We start from the raw sequence: 10,434 nt of genomic DNA, 5'->3' as shown, positions 1-10,434 counted from the left end.
CCCACCAATCTCACATGCAGGCTGAGGTTATGGGGCAAAGTGGCATCCTGGAAGTGTCTTACTCACTTCTTGCGGTTTAAACAGGATCATGATAACTAGCAAGAATAGGAGAATTGCAGCAGTCCTGCTAAAACTCAGCCTTATCACAGTGGCACTGAAACCATTACCCATCTAATTTACCCACACAGTCACTGTTTGTTTCCTTCTTTTTCTTTTTTTACCAATCAACTGTAGATTAATTCCTGGGTTGTTGTGGGATTTTTGTTGCCCTCTTTTTTTTTTTTTTTAAAGTATGTAGCACATGTTGACACATCTTGGACCATAATTATGATTCTGGGCAATACAGTAACACAACTAAATCTGAGATTATTTATATCTAGTCAAAACTAAATTACCAGCTGACTTGACTAAAAAGCAAGAGAAGTCTTTTTTTGTCACCATTTTAATTTCTAAAGAATACTGAAATTTAAAAGGCTTTGCTCAAATTGGCCAAAATGTCCAAGATGACAGATGAATTTTTCCTTCTGGACTTTTGATCATTATCAGGGCAAGAAGAGGAAGAAATGATGTAGTATTATGCACACTTTCAGGGCTAACAACTATGTGGAACCATGTGCTGGTATCAGCATATCTTAATGTTACCAGCCTTTCATCTGGTAACTGATAATTCTCCCACAGCAAGCAGCAACTGGGCAGTAAGGTCAGGTCATGTAGTGTCATGACCCTTGGCTGAAAGAAAAAAGGAGCCATAACAGATAAGTTAAAGTCAAATCATAGTTCCTCTAGGATTAGGTAACTGATAATTCTATGGTAATAGGAATAATAAAACTGAGAGGGATTTTACAGTCTCACTCTTATAAAGTGAGCCTTGTAAAATGTCCACCAGGAAATGTATTACTCATTTTCTTCACAGGATTTCAACGCAGAATTGTAGATATTCAATCAGCTATTCTATCCGTCTCTCTGTTTCCTCTTCCTCCCATGAATCTTTTCCTAGACAGTGTGTTTATGTGCTAGCCTAATTCAAATATTTTCCATAAAAAAAAAAAAAAAGACGGAAAACACACAGTTCATCTGTAAGTGATATCTGCAAGAGCAGACACATTAGATAGAACAAGGCCATTAACTAAAACTCACAATTTATGCTGTGTTGTCTCTGCTGCAAAATATGCCTCCTCTGGGGATATGATTTCCTAAATCATTACTGACTTGATTTTCAGTTAGTTGCAGTCCTGCTATAGGAGTACAGTAGAGCTAAGATCCCCAGAGAGTCAGGAAGCCATCTGTTTCAGAGTCATGGGTGGTTTTCTTTGGGCTGCCCCTTACTCGGAGGCAGTAGGTATGATGATTGTCAGATGACAATTCACAGACTGAACCAGGGACCAGCACATTTAAAGGAATAAATATCCTGAGTTAAAGCTTTACAAGGCATGCTATGGTAGTCCTTTCTTCTCTGAAGAGGGTACAGGAGGATAAATTAAACAAGCCTCCCCCCAAGAGTCTTGCTCACTACCATATTGTCTTGTGAAGCACATCATGTTTTGCACACAGAGCCTGCATGAAGCCATGCCTCCGCTCTGCCTTCTCCCCACTCATGTTTTCTGAGTGTCGTCTTCAAAGTGGTGGTGCAAGAGCAGCAGATGCCCTCCCCTGAACCAGGACCATAACCTATGGAGTTATGTACAACATCTCCTATAATTCTCAAAGTTTGTCTGCATCAATAAAACTGAGACAAGTTAAGTGAAACCGTTGCACCAGGAAGTACTTTGGCCCTTGAAGTCCAGTTAGCATTTGAGAATAGGAATTTATGTGTGGTGGAGAGCAGTTTGTGGAAATGTCTGGAACGAAATGCAAAGCAATTTAGATTACTGTGATAGTACAAAAGCGCTTTGTGTAGACAATTTAAGACATCTGCCCATGGTCCAGACATCTGTGTGCAATGAATACCATTTTTGAGCTAGCTCTTTATTTATCATTCAGTGATGTCCATTAATAATTGCTGCCCCCGTACAACCCTGTCTTTGTCTATACATAGTTATATATGGTTACTTGACAACTGTAATAAACAAGGAAAGAATTACATGTTCTTAAATTGAAAATACAATCTGTGATCTAGTTCTATTTCAAATATAGACAAACACATTTTACTCTTCCCTCCCATCCTCTCTCTTTGTCTATATTCGAAGATGCTATTGCACATTTATATCCCTCAAAGTAATGGTCACATAAACTAGCTCCTGTCATGCAGATGGGTCACACAGATATGATCCTTTGTATTTTTAGCTCATTTTCAGTTTCAATGTTCCTGCAATGCTGAAGAACCTGAAATACTCCAGCCTATGCTCAGAAGCTGGGATTTTTCTCTTCAGACAGTTTTCTTTTCTTTGGTCACTTCCAAGAATTCTCTGGATTTATATTAATTATTTCACTGATTTGAGATCCTATCTTTTCTCTATTTATGTAAAGTATTTGAGATCTTGCAATATCATTTACTTATCTAGCAAGTCTTTGGTGCTGTAAGAAGGAAGAAAATTTTATTTGGTGCAAGACCCTGCACCAGTACTAATTAGGCTTTGTAGCAACAGAGATAACAAAATAGTGTGTAATCACCAGCAAATAAGCAGATTTGTTCCATCTGTCCAACTAATTCCATGTCTTATTATCAGTCAAAAAGAAGCAATATAGAACCAAGAGAGGAGTAATCTTCCCAGAGTATCTTTATAAAATTTAACTTATAAGTCTAATTGTAATTTATTTAAATACATACAGTTTTATGCTTATTTATTGAAGTCTCTAATGTTTAATTCTGCAGTCTTGAATGAACAACAATCTGACCCTCTCTGATATTAGTGAGTTTTGGACTAGGCTCTCAAAGTTTGGAGAATGAAGTAGTATGTGCTCCCAGTACACTGTAAACAGTGAAAAACTTTTTTTAGTGATTGATTTATTTTGGAATTTGAAAGTGTTTTCAGTTGCATCAGTGTTTATCTGCATTGCTCTGCTGATAGAACTCTATATTGCCGTTGGGGAAGAGGATAAGTTCAAATTTGGATGACATGTCTCCTCTCCCCAGAACTGGCAGCCATCCAGTGTTAAGTTAAAGGTCTCACAGCACTTTTCATAACGGTTAAGGGACAACTCTGGCTTTTTGCCAGATTCCCTTCCTCTGTGGAAACAGATTCTAATCACAGAGAGCCAGATGATGAATGGCCTTTATGCAGGACCATGAAATATATGGATAAGGTCTGGGAATATCCCCACCTTGTGCAATGGATTGTGTAAGGAACCAGTATAGGGAGACTACCCTATGTATAAGGTCAGAGAGGCAAAATGAGCTTAACCTCCAATATGACTCCACAGTAGTCTATGAAAAAGATTATGCTAAAGGAAAACCATGTTGAGATTGAGGCAGTCTGCTTCAGGTTTCTATATGATCTTGGAAGTCTCATCAATATCTACATCCCCCATTTATAAAACAGGGTTAATAATGCTTCACAATATTGTTAGGCAAGATACAAAGATGTTTGTGAACTGCTCATACACTACAGAATATGTGTACCAAACAAGCTATATAAATGGAAGATCATTTATGTTTTACTGTAGCAGAATTATTTTTAATATAATCAATCTAGTTTCACATTGCCTTTGGGTAACTGCAGATAAAATTGGCCCTAGATCAAGTATTTTATAGGAAAGAGAGAAGTTTGTGGCTTAAGGAGATACTACTCACATCTTTTCTGTGTTTCATAATACCTTTACTGATTCTACAATAAATGTCATTGAACATTCATTTGTTCCAGTCAAAAAGATGGCATTATGTCCTGGTAATAAGTTTGACATTTGTTTTACTCCCAAATATAGATAAAAAGCAGAAGTAATGAAACACTTATCAGAAGAGAAAGCTCAGAAGAACTCAACTTCAGTCCGGAAAGAAGAAGAATTCAGAAGAAATTAAGTCTGCCAGAAACTAGGAGCTTCACTTCAGCTTGTTTCGATGTTGGGCTGAAATCTCTCGGGGTTCTGTGGTATCTTTTGGACATTATAGACTATATCCTTACAGTTGGACTCAATGATCTTAAACGTCTTTTCCAACCTAAATGATTCTATGGGGTCAGTGCTCTCCACAGTATGGCAAATTACCCTGCCAGACTTCCCCATCTGCAACACACCCTGGTGAATCAATGCATAACAGTCTGTCCCATGTCCTGGAAGATGTTGCATGGCAAGAGGATCCAGACCATGGAGAAGAACAGGAGATATTCAGCAACTGAATCACAGCTTCCATCAGGTACCATGATAGCTGATGACAGTATGCCAATACTAATCATTTCAGAGTTCATGGACACTTAGTAGTTTGGCAGTAAGACACGGTAAGTTTTAATATAGATACTGATGTCATTTTGCCAAAAGGAGTTACTCTATAGTAATTACAATTACAGTTGAAGGATAAAGGGTGATGTTGAAATTAGGAATTGTTTTTCTGAAATCAGTGAAGACCTGTTAGGACCAGTCTCCTGTCATATTACCCATGATCTAGCTCTGAACAGGTTCCATAATTTCATTATTTAGGTTATAAGAAGGATGTAAAGTTAGAGATTCTTGAAGAGTTCAGGAGTGCTTTTAGTGCAGCTTGGTGAAAACACTTTTTTATTAACTTATTGGTCTCCTTTCAGAATAGGCTATGATTTGACTATGCATTTTGTTCAGTGGCAAAATTGCTTTAATCTCTTCCCTGCTTGCTTCCCACAATCTGGTACACCTTTCTGTCTTCATGCTGCAAGGTGCTGCCCTCACAGGAGCATCATTTTGACTGTTTATGGGGCTATGCTGTGGCTGACTGCACTACTGTTAGAAGAAAATACCTATTTTTGTAGTTCTAAATCAATACTGGCACAACTGGACACGAAGAGAGGAGATGGGTTGTTTTCTTGCGTGGGAGGGACTGTGTAGAGATGGTGTACTGCTACTGGTAACAGATTGTCAAACAATGTACTTTCAGATGTTTCAACTACTTCTGCCAGTTATTGCAGAGACAGGCAGGATCTGGAAACTTTGAGCAGTAGGGAGTGTGACTTACACTTCTCTTGAGCTTAGATGACATGGCTGTAGTCAGAATGTCTAAGTGAAGCATCTGTTAAATGTGATTTGAATATGGCCTGTAGCTACTAGAGAAGCCTAAAAAACGTGGTTTAGATGCTTCATATCTGTGTCTGTTTACAAAATTACTAAGTTACTGTGCTGAACTTGCAGGTCCATTTATAAGCTTGAGCCTGTGATATGGCCCAGCAAGAACAAGCCTCTCAGGAGACTCCTGACACTAAGAGCGGTATTAAAAGAGGGGGAAGAGCTGGGGAGTAGCAGCTTTAATTTTTTATGATACAGTTGCCATACCCCAAACAACACATCAATATGCTATTCCAGATTTTATACATATTAGAGGCAAGATTACTACAGTTGAGAATAAAATCATGTTAGACTTAGCGACATGATTTAATTTTGCATAAGTCAAAGGGATGACCTTTCAATGTTATTTTTAAATTAAAGAGCAACACTCTGACATCAGGAGTAATGATGCAGCTTTTTAAACTATCTGTCAGCCTGATAATATTGCATATTAGTCCAGTTGATGTCCCAGGACTGCTTTTAAAGCTCCTGTGTATAACAAGTGAATCCTATATGGTTGCAAAGCAGTTGGATTTAAACTCCTTTGCAGTCTCTTTATAGCAAAGGAATGGGAAGCAATGCTGATGTTGATTTTCTTTTCAGAAAGCACTATGTGCTTTGAATGTCTTCAGCTCCTTAAGACGATGAGTGTTGTATTTTCCTCTTGCAAGGCAATGAGCAGTGGTTGGTGTTCAAGAAAGTATTAATAAAACCCCCAGATTTTGCTGCAACTAATTTAACTCAGATATTTTGGAAAATCCAAGTGTTACAGGGATCACCCAAAAAATTTTCATACACCATAGGTGTCTAAAACCTCATGTTTTGACACTGTGTTAGAACCCTCCTAATTCATCCAGATAAACATTTCACTGAGTTCTGTATTGTTTATTGCATTTGTACAAGGGGGTGCTACAGTGCCATTAAACTTAAGCTCACTGTGGGATTCATATATCTTCCCATTAAGCAACCAGGTTTCTCTGTAGCTGATTTGTAATTGACCTCCCTGTTTTTACTTTGGTATATACTGCTTGCATCTATGTTTATCTAGTGTTTTCACATTCAAACTGGGCATATAAATAGATGTTTGTTGCTGAAGGAAGCAGTTCTTAAAGCACCTGATTCTAATCACTGTAAGAAAATGGATATAGCATTAAAAGAGCTTTCGATCAGGGTATCTATTCACAGCTTCCTTTGTGCAAATGTTAAATGCTGCTACTTTAATTTAGAGCTTTTCCATATTTACTTGCACTGTCATCCTTAAAAATCTCAGGACTAGGAAGAAGTCCATAAATCCATGTACTTCCACTATACAATTCATGTACAATCGTCTATACAGTGATTTTCATCACTTGATTAAAACTCACTCCAAAAGCAATCAAATTTGTTGCACCCCCAACTCTCTAACGAAAGAATGTTCCAGTTCTTTACTTCCCTGACACTTGGAAATGTTCTAATTTTTATCCAGATTGTGTTCTTGAGCAGTTTATATTGATTTGTTCTTGTACCAGTACAGCTCTTCAGCCTAAATTACTCTTATTCACCTCCTGGGTTTATTTCTCATTTTCAGAAGGAGAAGTCACATTCACTATTACTCTTCATTTTGTGGACTGAAGTATCCTAGTCTTTCTCATCCTATCTTACACTTGACTCTACATTCTTCTGAACATCCTAGTAGCATATTTTTCTGTAATATGAATGATCAGAATACAGATAAGGTTTTATATATATATATAAAACTATATATAATGATATGAGTGTTCTTTTTGTCTCTACTGAAAATACCTGGAGGTTTTTATGGTCATGTCCTGTTGATGGCTCATAGCCATGGTGTGACCAATTACCTTAATGACGTCTTTCTCTACTCTTTCTAGGCAAAACTCTGAGCAGATGGATTCAGAAAAAGGTATATCTCCTTGCTGCATTTGAACTGTTGGATGTGACATGGCTCTTACCTTTAAGCAGTACAAAACTGCCCGGTTAATAAAGCTGTATGAAACATAGCTTGTTTACATTCAAGAAACTTCCAGAAAGGACAGAGAAACCCCACGAAAAAGGTATATGCAATGTGAAAAATAAACCAGTCATATGCACTAACAACCACCAGTACATCTTGTGTCCTTCTTACTCATTCTTTGCTGGACATTAGATTTGATATGAGTTCTAAGCTGAGGTTAGAAAGATGATAATGTTCTGAGTTCAGGGAGATTTTTGGGGAGACTATAGAGCATACTGAGCATAATGTAACAGAACATATTGCTGTGTGATGGAAAATCAGATAGCAGCCAAAGAAGACTTTGGCATAAGCAGGACTTTACAGCTGATAGCAAAGCAGGATGAAACACCCTATTTCATCCACTTTCTCTACTCAACATCAACCTTTTTAGCCAGTCTGTAGATGTACTGATGCAGATAGTTATCAATTCTTTTGAGGGCAGAACAAGCATTTTTTCTCAAACATCAGTGTTTCTTCTTGGTTGTCTCACCGAGATTGTGTTAGTGTCTCATCTGTGTTAGTGTCTCATCTGCAATTGGCTGTGCAGTCATTTTGTTGGTGCTGCTCTTTTGGTCAAAATCACAAAAACGTAATCATGTAAATATCCTTTGTCTTAGCCAGAAAGAGATTTCCTGGTTCTTTAATCACATAGAATGCAAATCACTTTACTTTTAGTCCTTTCGTTTTATGTTTTTAGCCCAACACATTAGGCTTAAGCATTTCCTGTAGTTAGTCAGATGAAAATGAGCACCCCCAAAAAAGCAATTCTTATCAGGTGTGTGTCTAATCTAATATACATGGAATAAGTCACTTGTCATTGACAGAAGAATGTCCTAACTTATTATCTTAGATTGAAGACCTAACCTTTGAAGGGATGTAAATGGGTGAACTTTGTATCATTTTACTAAAATGCAGTATCTCTAGAGCTGAAAGACTTCTGTGTTAACCCTCTTTGGAATATGCACAGTAATTGTGTCAATGGTCTGTCTCCACCGATTCTTCAAAATAGAAACTTTCCAAAATGTGGACAATGCTCTATTTTTATTTTTTTTTTCCAGAACAAATTAAGTAAACACAGTATGGTAATGAAGATGTAGTAGTCCTTCATACACTCCAAAGATTTTATTTGGCTAACCCAGACCCACAAGAATGCCATGACTTCTTCCATTATTCATGAGAAGAGCAAGGTGGAATGCTTTCAGATGTAAATACCCTTACATCTCAATAATCAGTGCTATATGCCTGTATAGCAATATTGATTCCTGGCCCATTTTTCTCTTATGTATTGAGGGAAATCTTTGCAACTCTATCCTTCACCCACACAGTCAGTGACTGATGGAAAGTCAGAGCAATGGACATGTCAAGGACTTCAGAGCTGATCAGAAATGCAAAGTAAGGACAAATCCCCATAGAAGAAAAGAAGGTTTAAAAGTTAAGCAAATTGAAAGACTGCTATAGCTTTAATATTGCTCTATTCATTTTAGTATTATCTTGTTTTCCAAACCCTGATTTTCAGTTTCTTCTATAGCCCTGTCTGTTTTATCCAATCTTCAGGATTTCTTCCTTTGTATTTGATTGTATCACATCTACCCACATGAAGTTATGCGCCTGGACTGAGGTTCCTAAGGGACTACCTTAGTAACGCTGAATAGTAATAGAGTTGAAAACCGAGAAAGACAGCAAAGGAGAAAGAAAATAATAAAGAGAAGGAAAGTTGAAGAAAGAAGGCCCCACCTTCTACTTCACCTTCTTAAACAACACCCCCAAATTTGTAGGAGAAATGAAAAGATTACAGATGATCTTTTTTCCCCATTCTTTACAGATGTCATTTTCCCACTGAAAGACCTTATCTTCTTTTGCCTAACTATGCTTTCCCATTAATTTTATTAAAAGGAGTAGCACGGTAAAGCTCACTGTATTTGTTGTAACAACAATTCAGCAGTGACAGACAAGGCAGATTATATATCCAGTGTGTAATTACTGTATTAGTAGCCTGTGTAATGATAGCTGCTGCATTCAGCATTTCCACATGAGTTGTCGTTTATATATTGTGCTTCCAAGGCCCTACTTTAGACCTATTGTCCTACAGGTCATATTGTAATTTCAGATTAGTTTGTGTTAGGAAAAGTACAAGGAATTTCTATCTACCTCAGTAAATACTGATTCAGTAACTTGATGTCCATCATCTTATATTAAACAAGCTTCTGTATTAATATGTTTTCAAAATAAATGGAAAACATACTTTCCAGAAATGGAATATGCTTAATGCATATGTACATTTGACTTATTTTCCTAAGAAATGTGTCAAAACCCCACCAACCAAGGAGTATCTGGCACTGATAAATTTCTTTCCTTCTGCTTGCTTGAAGATTTGGTATGGTTCACATATTCCTAAAAATATTTATTTATGCTTAAATTCAAATGCTAGCAGTATTCTCTTCTGACTGCTTATACTTTACTACCAAACTCAGCATTAAAAACTCAGTGAAAAACTCTGGAGCTCTAAGTTCTGTTCCTGGCTCTCTAGCAGGTGTGGTGTTTCCTTGAGTTACTTGATCGTGCTGCCTCGCATTTTTTAAAAATTGTTATCTTTCTCTTGGCAATACTTTCTTATCATTAGAAATATGCTATTTAGTGAATTGAAAGTGCTATGTTGCATTATATGAAGTTATTTTTTTCAAGCTAGTTAAGAAGAGGCCCTATCATTTACAAAGAAAGTTTGTCTTCCTGGACTAAACAACAAAAATTGTAATTTCTCATCGATCTTAAATCGAAAGAGCATAGACAGTCCCCCAGATTGAGAACACAAAAGTACAGGAGTGCTCTGATTCCAATCTGCCTCTCACTTGTGACAATGTGAAAATATAGTATTACAACAGTAGTTGCCATGATTTGTATGAGCGGGAGAACCGAGCCTCTGTGGATGTAGCACAAACCGCATGTAAAACTCAACTGAGTGAGCCAATTTGTATCCAGCCAGGGCGCGAATGAAACCCAGAGTCCTGCACCGGGAAACATGTAAGTCAAAGGGAGAGTGAAAAGCTGTGATTGTAGGGGTGGTTGTGCGGCAAGTGACACCTCCCTGTGCCCACTGGTGTGGTAGCCGTGGATGCACATCAGCCAGCGCTGCAGGGACTGGAAGTGGTGTTGCAGCCCCTGTCCCACGTGCCCTCCTGCAGGCTGGAGTGGGTGGGATTGCAGCAGGCAGAGCAGATCAGATTCAGCTCTCGCTGACAGAAGAATTGCCATTGTAATTGCTTTTTTTCTTTTTTCTTCCC

The sequence above is a fragment of the Athene cunicularia genome (assembly GCF_003259725.1).
Source record: "Athene cunicularia isolate RWA chromosome 3 unlocalized genomic scaffold, athCun1 chr3_part1, whole genome shotgun sequence".
Lineage (NCBI taxonomy): Eukaryota > Metazoa > Chordata > Aves > Strigiformes > Strigidae > Athene > Athene cunicularia.
This window is presented reverse-complemented; position numbering follows the sequence as displayed.